The 12879-nt window shown below is 40.9% G+C and overlaps 1 long non-coding RNA gene across 4 annotated transcripts in view; it reads right to left on the bottom strand.

Moving 5' to 3' along the window:
* Positions 1–12879, bottom strand: part of LOC138111290 (uncharacterized) — a 204176-nt gene that overhangs the window by 102313 nt on the left and 88984 nt on the right. Inside the window, exons 3-4 of one of the 4 annotated variants that reach the window (XR_011151306.1) lie at positions 10440–10515; positions 9281–10002 (exon numbers count right to left, since the gene is read on the bottom strand). The exons of the other annotated variants lie outside the window; for them this stretch is intronic. This is a non-coding gene — a long non-coding RNA (uncharacterized lncRNA). Of the gene's footprint in view, positions 1–9280; positions 10003–10439; positions 10516–12879 lie in introns of those variants that run through there. 4 annotated transcript variants of the gene reach the window in all.

The following is a 12879-nucleotide window of genomic DNA, read 5'->3' as shown; positions in this document are numbered from 1 at the left end:
AGTCTAACACGAGAGGTGACTTTAAGCACAAGAAAAAGTCTCAACCAGCCAAGATACCAGGTGTAAGAATGTCTCTTTATGTACAACAGGAGCCCAGAATGAAAGCACAGCCTTCTGGAGAAAGACGGCACGCGGGGCATTGGATGGAAATAAAGAACAACTTCCATGGGTGTCTTTTCTTAGGTTAGTAAATTGCAGGTGCTTGGAGTCATTTTAAAATGGGGAAATAATAGTTTATTATTTTATGCTTAAAGCATACACTAGTCTACTAAATGAGTAAACTTGAAGTAAATCTCAAAGTCATCTTCTCTATAGGAGTTGATGCGTTTAATCTAAACATGAAAAATTAGGAATTAGACAGGCAACAGAATGCATATTTTTGAAGCAGAGATAAATAAATACATAATCAAGTATTTTTAGTAAAGAAGATAACTGTCATGAATTTTACAGCTCTCCCAAGTCAGAATTTGTGGAGATCAGATTCAGAAGGTATTAATTTACCTTCTACAGTCAAAGGCACACAAACAGTTCTTGTTGAATAAATCCTTGATAGCTATCAAAAGCTGCATCCAAAGTTCAGATGCTTATTTGCAACAAATCATGTCAACATTGTCAGCTCTTATTGCCCAACTCTACTGGGAGACTGCTAATAAAGCAAACGTGAAATCTCGGCCAGTGTCAGGCTGTTTTCAGGACAGATGGGAGACACACAGCCTCCCAAACCCAGGTAGAACATGGAATTAATTAACCAAAACCATTCCAAAGCCACATGACTACCAGTGCATCATTTCAGAAATGGAGTGAGGGGGTAAGTCACCCTATTCCTTGTCAACAGCACCTGGAGTTTCCCATCCTATGTGCTCCCTCCTGCTGGGGAGGGAACCAGCTGAGAAAATCTGGGCAGCCTCTCAGCAAGTGCTATTTGATTCCTAAGCCTGAAGGCCACTTCCTACCACCGTGACACAAGGGGTTAATGCTGTTGATCCTGGTTCTCTCTACTGCATTTTGGTTTTTTGGGTTTGTTGCTTTAATTCCTCAAAGTCACCAGAAGAGATCTAAGGCAAAATTGCAAAGATGAATATGAACTCTTCCCCAACACTCAACACTCATAATACAGGACAAGAGAAGATATTGCAGATATCAACCAGAGCTAGAGGAGCATGTGGTAGCGGAAAAGGAAAATATCAGGCACTTTTGGAGAAGACAACTGATACGGTTACAATGTGATTGAGTTCTCCACAATGGAGATAGATGACCATTTACTTTCTTCATTTATCTGCTCACATCTGCACTTTACATTTCAACAAGCTGAAACTCTTGCATCGTCCCATTTATCTAAGGAACTAAAGGCAGCACACAATCCACATGGAAAAAAAAAAACATGGCCCTGGGATATATGTTGAGCAGTTTTTCAGTAAATCTTATTTATTTCCTCCGAGTCCTCAATATCTAAAGCCTTTATGTATTCATTATCAGCAACATGTCAAGTAATGTGATAACTTGACAAGGTTCTATTGAAGCAGCTTAGTGGGACATAGAGTACTTATGCTGCCTGATAAGAAAACATTCAGAAAGGTCATATCCTCTGTTGTATTCCCTATCTCTCTGGGCAGCAGCAGTTTGGGTTTCTCTGAAAACTAAAGTTTGAAAATATTCCTGGTAAAAGGGAGTGAAAAGCAGTCTGGTCACATTAGCACAACAACAATCAGCTGCTATTAATATTTATGTTACTTTCCAAAACTGGGTATTAAAATAAAAACCCTCACCAAAAAGTTAACCGTGATGACTGGGCGTGATTATGACACAAGCAGCTGGACAGCTCAGCATAGCTGTTAGACCTGAGATATCATGGCAATGTCCCTCTGAATGGCTCCTGGAACAGCAGCATGGATCCCACCTTGCTCCTGTACATCCACTGCTAAGTGGTGTAGGGAGCCAAATCAGATTTAGAACACAACAGAGCAGAACACACACCGTGACCGTGCCTGACTTGCACTTACACAAAGAGCAAGGAGTAACTCTGTTTGGAAAGTCTTGTGATGTTGGAGACCTCCAAGAGCTTGTTCTGTGCCACTGATGTGCAGAACATGGACAGGAATGAGGCAAAGGGTGGGGTCAGCTTTAGCCGAGATCCAGAACACCTCTGCTGCCTGAGCAGGTAGTGCCTGGGGCCACCTCAGGACACAACAGATGAGCAGCAATGCTCAAGCCCCTGATATGCCTCACAGCTGGAGGTTCACTAAAAGTTATTGTGGAGCTGCTTTTGTCACACCATCTCCTGAGCTGCAGTTTCTGTGGCTCCAAGGCAAGCTTGGCCAAACAAAGAAATTCCTGCTGTTCAGGTAAAAGAACACAAAATGACAGCCCAGCAACCTCTGTTATAACGACACCACCAGTTACAAATAAGCTATTTCAGAGCTATTACTCTATTTTGGGCACTCACTGTCTATATGATATACAGCCTGATATCATTTGGGATATGGGGACACATTCAGTTCGATGTGTAACACATATGTGTTTTGTCACAAAATCTTTATATATAGGCCCACTAAAAATATTAAAAGTAACTTTGAAAGGCATTTTCTCTAAGCAGTAATTTATTGTAGTTAGAAGTCTTCTTTATTTTCCAACATGCCTTGCTGCTTATTTCACTGAACACATTCAGGTTGTCTTTGTCATTACACTCCTCTGTCACTTATTTCAGCTTGCGCATGCAGCCTGATTTCAAGCAAGTTTTACACACAGAAAATACAAACATCATTATTGGACTTTATTAGATACAATGCTACTGAACTTCAGTAAAAACACTGTCTGGTTGTAAACCTGGATCACAGCTGGATGTCACAAGCAAAATAGTGAAATGAGTAATGAGGTGGAAGGGAAAAAACCCAAGACTATTAAACAAATTAAAGAATCATCATTTACATAAATACCTGCTCATACTTAAATCCTTTGAAAGATAATAATTTTAAATCCTGGTAAATACTGCAGCTCAGTTTGCCAAGGGTCAAAAGCACTTGTTTTTTTCCCCTTCACTCATAATGCTGTTGGGATCAGAATCAGTAGATTAAAGAGTTGCTGTCAGCTGTTCTGCCTGAGGGAGGGTTTTCCTTGTCATGAGATGAGGGTCTGCACTTGAAAACATGAGGCAAGTGGAAAGATGAGCACCTGTAATAATCATTTCTCTAATTCTGACTGAAAATCAACCTGACCATCAGTTCTTGGTGCACTTTTATTAAGTCTCACTTGATGACAGAAGCCTAATTATTCTTCTTATTGGCAACTCCTACAAATAAGACTTAATTCTGGGATGCAGTCAGCAAATGGCAGCAGTTTCCAGAAGGAGAGTGAAACACTGCCCTTAATTTGTGATGTCAAGCCCTTTATGGCCACAACTACCAGCCAGTTAATCAGAGGTATCATCTCGGGTAACACAGCAGCTTCTGCTTGCAATCAAAGCTGCTCTCACACCAAGGTACAACTCCACATGAGCTGTAGCTGAAGACAGAGTGCCTCTGTGCACAGCAGGGGTGGGGGAGCAAGTAGCAGAATTGTCCCATATTTTATTGGCAAATAATGACTTTATCAGATCAGAGGACAAATTTTAGCTCAAGGTGAAGTTGACACCATGCTACTTTTGAAGATGAAAGGAAATTAATCTGATTTTGACTTTGTGCCTGGTTCTCTTTACAGCATCTCACCAGGATGCCTGGGACTACAAGAATATGTAGATTCTCACTGGGCATAAATCTTGTGCTAGGGCTCACCATTGATCTTCAGACTTAAACTCTCTGGCTTTTCAATAATTTCACCTGTGGTCCTGTTGTGATAGTTATCTACTGCCTCTTTTTTTTTTTAAGATATTAGTAACAATTGAAATCCTCATAACAAGGGTCTTATAAGCATAGACACAGTTCTTATTCAATTAATAATCTCTGTATGCTCCAATGTCCACACTGGGGAAAAAAAAAAAAAACAAGAAAGGCAAACTTTTCCATTGATAATATAATTTTATCATTTACTGAGCCTTTACATGTACAAGAGAGATCTTTTCCCTAACAAAAAAAAAAAAAAAAAAGGTGGGGTCAGAGACTGATGTCCAAATTTTTAATGGCAAAGTATTAATTGGGGATTGAAACTGCTAACAAACTATATCAAAGACAGTTTTAATCACATGAGGATGCCTAATTAAATTAAAAGGTTTTCACAGGGAGTGTCTTTGACCTGTTTGTTCAAATTTAAGACCAGTGATTGAAATCTCAGTGTAGGGATCCCAGGATTTGAAAGCTTTGGGATTCCCCTCCGGCCACCTCTGATTCTTATTGGATTCCCTACCTACCTCATGCAAAAACATGAGAGGGAGGTCTCCAGGTACTTGTCCTGAGCACTACCCAGTTTGGGTACAGTTTTGAGATGCAACAGTAGGGAACTGAAAGCTAGACTGGAAAGGAGATTCTGTGCAGGGGAAGGTAAATTATTGTAACATTAAGGCTGCTTGCACGTAGTAATTTCTTGAAGCAGAAATATGTACTTGGCTCCATTTCCCAAAAGGTTGTCAGAAAACCCAGTATTTGCTTATCCTATAAGTTTGCCCTCACCCTGTTTAATGTTTTAAACATACAGCAGGCTTCAGCTATGTAGAAGGATCTTTTTGAACTTGTACGGCTCAGAAAAAAAGATACATTCATGGAAATAGATTCAATTTCACTTCAAGAAATTTACAGTCTAAATACCTGCAAGATCCTCAAGATTTTTATTGTTTTAAACAACTAAATCTAAATTTGAGGGTCTCAAATTTAACAGAGTTTTTAAGCAGAATCCTCGGAAGGTGTAAACCAGCCTCGCTTCACCATTCTCAGCAAATGCACTGAAACTTGACATTAGGGGACAGAAACCCTAAAGCACAGTGAGCCATCTTCTCAGGAGTTACAGCTCCTTTTCTGGGGAGTGATTGTCATAAAAAGTTTGTACAGCAGCCAGCATGCCCAGGCACTGACCTCAGCTAGGATCCCTACCCCATTAGAAATAAAAATTATCTTAGGAGACGCTGGAAATAACGTTAGTCTGCTTCAGGTTAAGCATAATTAAACCTCCTAGAAATGAGTTCAGATACGCAATTCTTGAACAGAGGAGCAGGGAGAAGCCAGGCACGACAGTCAGGCATGCACTGTAAAACCTGCTGTAGGTAAAACCTGTCTCTCCTGAGCTCCAACAGGAGAATCAAAAGAGAGAGGAGAGTGCCTACACACAAAAGTTGGAGTTGTAAAGCAAACCTCACTCAGTCATTCTCGGTGATAAGCTTAGACAGATGGGGTGCGAGCAGGGGGCCTTTAATGTGCATTCCTGTGTGTATCTGAGGTTTTGTAGGGTGTACCTCAAGGAATACAAAACATGAAGTTTTCTGAGCATGTGAATTAAGAACCTCAGGGAGCAGAAGAAATATTGATTAGACACAGTATGCTGTTCAGTGCAGAAAAGTACAGGAGATAGCCACCAAGGGGGATTTCAAACCTTTCAAACCTGAAACGCCAGGGTAGGACTTTCATCACCTATTGGCAAAGCTTGCCAGGCTCAGACAATTTTCTCATTCATTTCAAAATAGCTTTACAATATTTGTGACAAGAGTAGAAAGGGTCAAACACCTTCATCTTGACTAGGTGCAAGACAGGTCCTACAAGAAACTTCTTGATTGAATCAGATAGATCCTCAGTTTATAAAAATAATAGAAGACCTACAAGATTTTTGTTATTCAAGAATTAGTCCAGATCAACCTTATCTAATATGATTAATCGATTTCTTTTTTCCATCCAGAAACTCTGAGGAGGAGATTTCTGATGACTAACCTCAAGTCTGACAGATTTTTAATAGCATGTGACTGTCAGGCCATTTCACATTTTTGTATTCAGATATAGGTTTCTTGGAGGGGAAAAGAGGAATGAGAGCGTGATGGAAACCTGAAGAAAGAGAGAAGAGGTTGATGATGGGCTGAAGAGAGGAAATAAGGCAAATACTCAATTTTCATCTTTAAACTATTTTTCAACAGTATCAAACCAATATTTTTTAGTTTTTTCATTTTTGCATTATTCAGAACTAAGTAGACATGAAAACTGGTTGGGAATTGTATATATAGAAAACTTCATTTTTAAATGGTTCTTAGAAGTTACAAGAGTGTGAAAACAGAAGCTTGGCAGAGTAGCCCAGAAAGCCTCAACAACTGCGATCACTTACCAGAAAAGCTGAAATAACAGACGTAGTTCCATGCAGTCTATATAAGCCACACAAAAATCTGGATCTCTTTGAAAGAATAGTCATCATAAACATGAAAATTTAACAAAAATGTTAGTCCTTGTCTCGGTGGTTACTGTAGAAGTCAGTGTAAAACTAAGGTTTCTAAATTCATTTTAAGAGCTTCAGAGAAAGAAAACATGAGGATAAGCCACCAACACAGCCACATGGCTGTCTGAGATCCACACCAACAGGAAATCGTGGTCAATTTTCAAGCAGAAGCCTATACAGATTTCTAACAATTACCAAACAAGCACTGAGTGCCCAATCTACTTCCTAAAATTTGAATTAGATATGCCAAAAGCTGAGAGAGAAATTGTAGGCCTCCATATCTCCTCACTTATGAATCAATAGAGCCTTCATGAATCCAGCCCTGTGCCATGGCAAGGATCTGAGCATTTGACATTATTACTGTACTGTAGTTCATTTAATGCTGCAACTATAGTTCATTTAATGCTGTGCTGGCTTCTCTTGCATTTTGCTCATATAAAAGTTAAGTATCCACTACAAAAATGAATCATCTAAACTCCAGGTAAAAGCTATCACAGTATGAAAGTAGAGATCATGCTGTGAAAATGATATCAAATGTTATATAAAAAGAGCTATCCTATTGAAAGTGTTTGTGGTTTGTAGTTTACCTCCTGTTAGCAGCTCTCTCTGTATCGATTTCAAAAACCTGTTCAGAAAGCTAAATTCAGAATTTTTATAAAAGTATTGAAGAGTGCAGCCTGTTAACATCTTTTCATAAGTGAAGAAACAATATATATTAAGCACATGTACACACAGATTCTATAATAAGAACATTAGGGCTGTAAAGCAAAGCAGTCAGAAGTTTTCAGGTGCCATAATTGAGATCCTCTGCACTAATTTAACTCAGTCCCCACCCTGCACACATCCATGACTGCACAGCTCTTCCCCAGATGATCTCGACACCATCTATACCAAACCCACACTCTGAATTTGTCCTCAGCAGTAAAAGGAGACTCCCTGCATATCCCATCTTCAGTCAAAGACGAGGAGAAAAGAGAGCAATAAGGCAAAGAACTAAAGTAATGAATGGTCACAGGGTTAACTCTCTGCAGTTCTGCCCTAGCAGATTATAGTTGGTCTCCAGCATGGAAGGCAAGCTCACCTTCTCATGGCACTCACTATTTGTAGTACCTTCCCCTTCTGTGTCCTGAGAAAGAGGTTCATGTCATAAGAGACTGTGCCCAGCAGCTGCAAACCAGAGTCAGGGGTGGCCTGGTTTGAACACATAGCATGACCTACACTGTGGAGAGCCAGGAAAACATCACACTCAACCATCCTGTATCCCCTTTTTCCACACGTGGGAGTAGAGAGTCTTACCACACATCTTGGAGCAAGTGAAAATAAATGTTATTGTTTTCAAAACAGAGAGCAATGAAAAACCCATGAGGAAATCAGTGATTCTGTGTTGGTCTTGAGCATTCTGCAGTAAGGCAGGCCTGGGACTACCCGTGCAACAGAGAGAATAAAACAACTTAAAGCTGCACTCATTCAGCAATCACCTTCTACTTAGTGCACAGAACAATGCAGGGGTCCATGGGAAAAGCAGTGTGTGACCATGTAATTAGAGACAGTATCAAAATGTATACACACAAGGGGGCCCAATTAAGGCTTCATGGACAGCATTATTCTTTTTCCTTTTCCTTTTTTTTTTTCATAGTGCTTGGTTTTATTGCAACGTTCATGGTTTTGTACCCTTTTATCTATAATTTCATAGGTTGCTTAAAAAAAAAAATACAGAAAGGGAGAGAAAAGAAAGCCTGAAAAAAATCTATTGTATGGAATGGCAGTGATACTGAAATACAGGGCTGGCACTTCATGGTCCACAGCAGAGGCTTTGGCCACGTGAGTGGAAAGAGCAATGTCTGAGTCTGCACGTGGAGCAGGCTGAAGGGAGGCTGTGCTGGGATGCACACAGCTTTCCCTGGAAATACTGCAGCACAGGAACACAGGGCACCATGTATCTCAGCTTTGCCTCTCAGGCCTGTCTTTGGTGGCCTTCTGCTGCTTTCCACTGCAAATACTTTTCTCTTGTGTTCTTCCTCCCACTCCCAGGCCTTGCCTTGCGCCAATATTTTTGCAAATGCAACCCCTAAATTCCTCCAGTCCAAGTTTCCCATTCTAACCTTCTATTTAGTGCTGTGTTCTATGGCTTGTTCAGATTCACTCTAGGAGTATTTATTCCTCCTCTTACCCCTATTTGTTAGTCCCAGCCTCTCTACTACACATTACCGTCAGGTTTCTCTTTCCTTTCTGACTCCTATCCCAACCTATATCCACACTCCTCCAATTTTTCTGCCACCTCTTATGTCAGTGGCAGCACCCCTACTTCCACATGAGCTCTTTCTTGCTCCCTTTGAGGTCTCATCCTACCCAAGTCATTTTACAGCTCCTCAGCTCTACAGCTAAGGACATTTTCCTCCACCTCGCTCTGAGCAGCTGTAAAAAGAGAACCTCAAAAGCCCAGGAGCATGTCCTCACTTTCAGCCTTGATTGCCTGCACAGTACTTGGAACTAGGAGCTGAATCCCTCACCTCAGCATCCCCAGCACCAAGTGCTGCACTACTCTGAGCCAGCATATGCTGGAACTCCCAGCACTTGATGCCACAGTAGCCTAAAATTGTATGAAAAGTGATCCCTGGCAAGATTTTGCTCAATGCCTGCAATACCATGCTTGGTGTGTGCTGTACAGACAGTAATTTCAGGAAATTCAGATACCAAATCTCTACTGAGCAAGTGAAAAAAACAGATTTTTCAGTGTTTTCCTTAAGAGATTTTCACTGGAACAGGAAAAGATAATGATCCTATAAAACTTTTAGATTGAGGCTGAAGAACAGTATGATGGAACTGATCAAACATGTATACGAACACGCAAAGTTTACTTTGCCTTCTTTTTTTCTGAAAAGAATAGGATATTTTTTTCATTTCAAACAGACAGAAGTGGGCTCAGGCAGGTATCCAAAATAGAAAATTTCAGCACAGACAGTGCTGAAATAAGTAACTCTAAGTAATGTTTTAAAATAGGTCACTTGTGACATTACCTGTTATGCTATTAGCTTCTTTTATTGTATGTATGAAGGGGGAGACAAGGGCTTGTATATGCATTTATAGACTTACAGAAGATAAAATTGAAGCACCACCCAAACAAGAACTTATATTTGACACCATTTAGTCCTGGTCTGAGATCCAATAGGCAGGTCAATGCTCAAAATATCAACTTAAAGGAAGCTGAAGTACCACCTTTGGCTTGCACTGTGAAAAACATCATTTGACTTCTAAGTAGTAAAGATCCCTGGATGTGGATACTTAGGAATTCATGACATAAATATGCATGAATTGTAGTTAGTAAAAATGGAGGGAACCAAGAAAACAGGTTATTTCTCTGGATACAAACAGATATGATTTTACCAAATAAGAAAGACAGAAAAACTGCAGCTAAATACTGGAAATGTTGTATGTATCAAATGCATGCCCCAGAAACAGGCACCTCTTTGCTCCCAAGGTCTACCCACATGAACTGTATGTGCCTTTTTCCCAGTGTATCAATCCTTTCTGCTTCTCCCCTACCCAGCAAGGTCCCACAGCTGTCCAGGGAAGCTGTCTCCAGTGAGCCGTGTGCTCCTCTGATCTGTGATCCAGACAACAGCTCCATGGTTACACAACTGGACCTGGGAATCACTTCTTACCTCGCTGTTTCAGCAGGACACAAAAGAGACAAGTGCTTAATTACAAAGGAGAAACTTACTGGGTTTCACTGCAGTAACTTACAGAGCTGACATAATGCCCAAATATTGTACATATCACATAGCCAGTATGCTGAACATCACCTGGATTAGACAAAGTCATATGCAGGGTACACACACAAATGCCAAATGCACACCTACAACATTTACTCCATTCTCCAAAATAACCACTTTTTAAGGACAGCTATTAGGAGTTTGCCTTGCTTGGAGAAAATAGATGTTACACCCTTGAAAGGCCAGTATCTATTTATGTTCACAGCTATGCACTGACAATGATTTCTCTGCTCCTTCCACACCAAAATGTCTCTGCTGCTTCCGTTATTTTTACTTTTATCTTTTGGGTAGTACTTAGAGCTTTTATATAAAGGACAGTTGGCATCTCACCTTCCTGAAGCCAGATTTCTCTGCTCCTCTGAAGAATTTGTCTCCCAAAGTATTCTTCAAGCATGCCTAGTATCTCCTGAAAAATCACATTCCCTAGTAAATACAGTACACAGGGTGACAAATTCATCCCCAAAAGCCAGAAATAAAATGAATGAGGATTCAAACAGCAGAAAGCCTGCAGAGGAGGCCTGACCAAATCCAAGCAGAAAGAGTGTCACCCATGAAGGTGGAAGGCTGCGTGCTGAGCTGCTATGATTCAGTGCTCTGTAGGACCCATGAACTTCCAAAGGAAACCACAACTACACAAGAACTCGATAGAGAAACATTCTCAGACATAAGGTTTTCTACAAAGATAGCTCAGCTGAGAATCAGCAGGGATTCTTTTCCACTCTGCAATTAGTGCACTTGTTAGTCTCTGACACACCCGGAGTGATCCGTGGCCATTTTCCTGCAAGATCTGGCAGGATGGAGGGAAGGAGGATGACCACCACAGCACAGTAACACAGGCACTGAGGGAAATCCTTTGTTATCCCAGTAGCCACTAAGTGGAGCTACAAAGTAGGAAAGGTAAAGGAAACTTTTGGGTTGATTCTTGAAGCACCTTTGATGCTCTCAGAAATGCTGTTTAAATTCCCACTCACAAAGGAAAATGGGAAGTGCCAAAGTAATAACTCTGGTTGTCCATTTCTATACTGGACTAACCTCAGCATCTTGATCTACTTAATAAGTGGTTGAATGATTTTTTCTCTTACAAGGAGTAATTTTATTCCAGTTGTTTCCCAATCCTATGTCCAGTAATTGTGTTGTGCCCCATGGTATATCCCTACAAGTGCATAGCCAAGACTATCACTGTTATGAGACCTTGACTACAGCTGAACCTCTGGAGGGGAAGTCTCTGGAAAGCACTTGGGACTGCTGACTGGAAGGTCAGGAGATGAAGCGCTAGCTCAAACTGTGGAGTGACTGCTCAGCCACTGAGGTGTTGAAAATGTCACAATGCTTTCTGACCAGAACCAGGAACTGCTACATCCAGGAGATAGACTGAGTTTTTACCTGGATGTCACTGTGAAATAATTGAATTGGGTTTCCAAGGAATCCCCTTTGTTCATCCAACCCATTGTGTTTCAAGCTAACAAAGGGAGAGCCAGTATCAATGTATTATAAACAGTGATATCACACAGAGAGAACTCCCAATGCCAAAAGCACTGTCATCCAAGCCCAGTGTCAAGGAGAGAGCTCTACCATGGCTAAACCTCAGTCCTTGTAATGCCAGGGTGAAACAACCTAAATCCAGGTTCTGTGAGAGTAGGCCCTCACAGTTTCTCTAGCAGCAGCCTGGAGATTCCTTAACCTTGCTCCCCACACAGCCAGGGGACTGAAATAATTGTGCTCATGATACATTCGACAGAGTTTTTTTTGCAATGTCCTCTATGTAAGGCTGCTTTTTAGAGCTATCTTGAAAACTCCACTTTTGCCATTTCTCAGACTCAGCGTGCCTCAGTAATCTATGATCTAATATAGTGGTTCCACACTACCATAAGATGCTTGATGCTTTTGTCTGAGCATCAAAGAACTGGGAAGCTTGGAGCTGTTCCCTCCATCCCCACAGCCATCACTGACATCATGAAAGTCACAACTCTTTCACCACAGCCACAAGGTCTGCATGTAGAGCATTCTTAATGATGCCCTCAGCACCAGAGCAGACCCCATCTATTGTATAGAACAGGCCCAGACTGATGCCATGATGATTTTTTGCCTTTTTTTTAACCCCTTTTATACATTTTTACAACTTCTGTAATCTTTAGTGCTTTTTTCCCTACATTCTTGGACTTGTTTGTTCAGCTAGGAGACTAAACATTGTAGAAGCTTTGCAGCTAGAGATCAGTGTGCCCCAGACCCCAAGGTCCTCTCCAGAACACATTCTGTAAACTAAGATAGAACCGTCCAGGGGAAGGTTCCTTGGGGAGGGGGACTCACTTGAGTCTCTCATTGGGGAATCTTTGATAGATATGTTAATTAGTAAGACCTATAATGTTAGACCAGATCTTTTGTGGGGTGTGCATTTCGGTGCATTCAACATGGATGTAGCATACCTAAAGATCCTTAAATAAATACCAAGGTAAAACCCCTTTTTTCCTTCTAACTCTGTTTGACTCTTGAATTTAAGACCAGGAAAAGGCATCAGGACCACTGACCCCTTTGCTAAACCGTAAGTCTCTTGTATTTACAGAGAAGTTGTTCTTAACAGACATTTCATTTATGTAATTTAGGGATGCAGTACTTTGGGAGAGGCTGGAATTTCTGTACAACCAGGACACTTAGAAACACCTCATTCAGGCTCATTGCAAGGAAGGAGCAATAGGCAGAGTCACACATGGGCCTAGCTGAAAGCACAATGAAATCAGCAAGTGTTCCAAATTCATTGCACATTTAAGACAAC

This window comes from Aphelocoma coerulescens, chromosome 5, assembly GCF_041296385.1.
Source record: "Aphelocoma coerulescens isolate FSJ_1873_10779 chromosome 5, UR_Acoe_1.0, whole genome shotgun sequence".
Classification (NCBI taxonomy): domain Eukaryota; kingdom Metazoa; phylum Chordata; class Aves; order Passeriformes; family Corvidae; genus Aphelocoma; species Aphelocoma coerulescens.
This window is presented reverse-complemented; position numbering and strand designations above follow the sequence as displayed.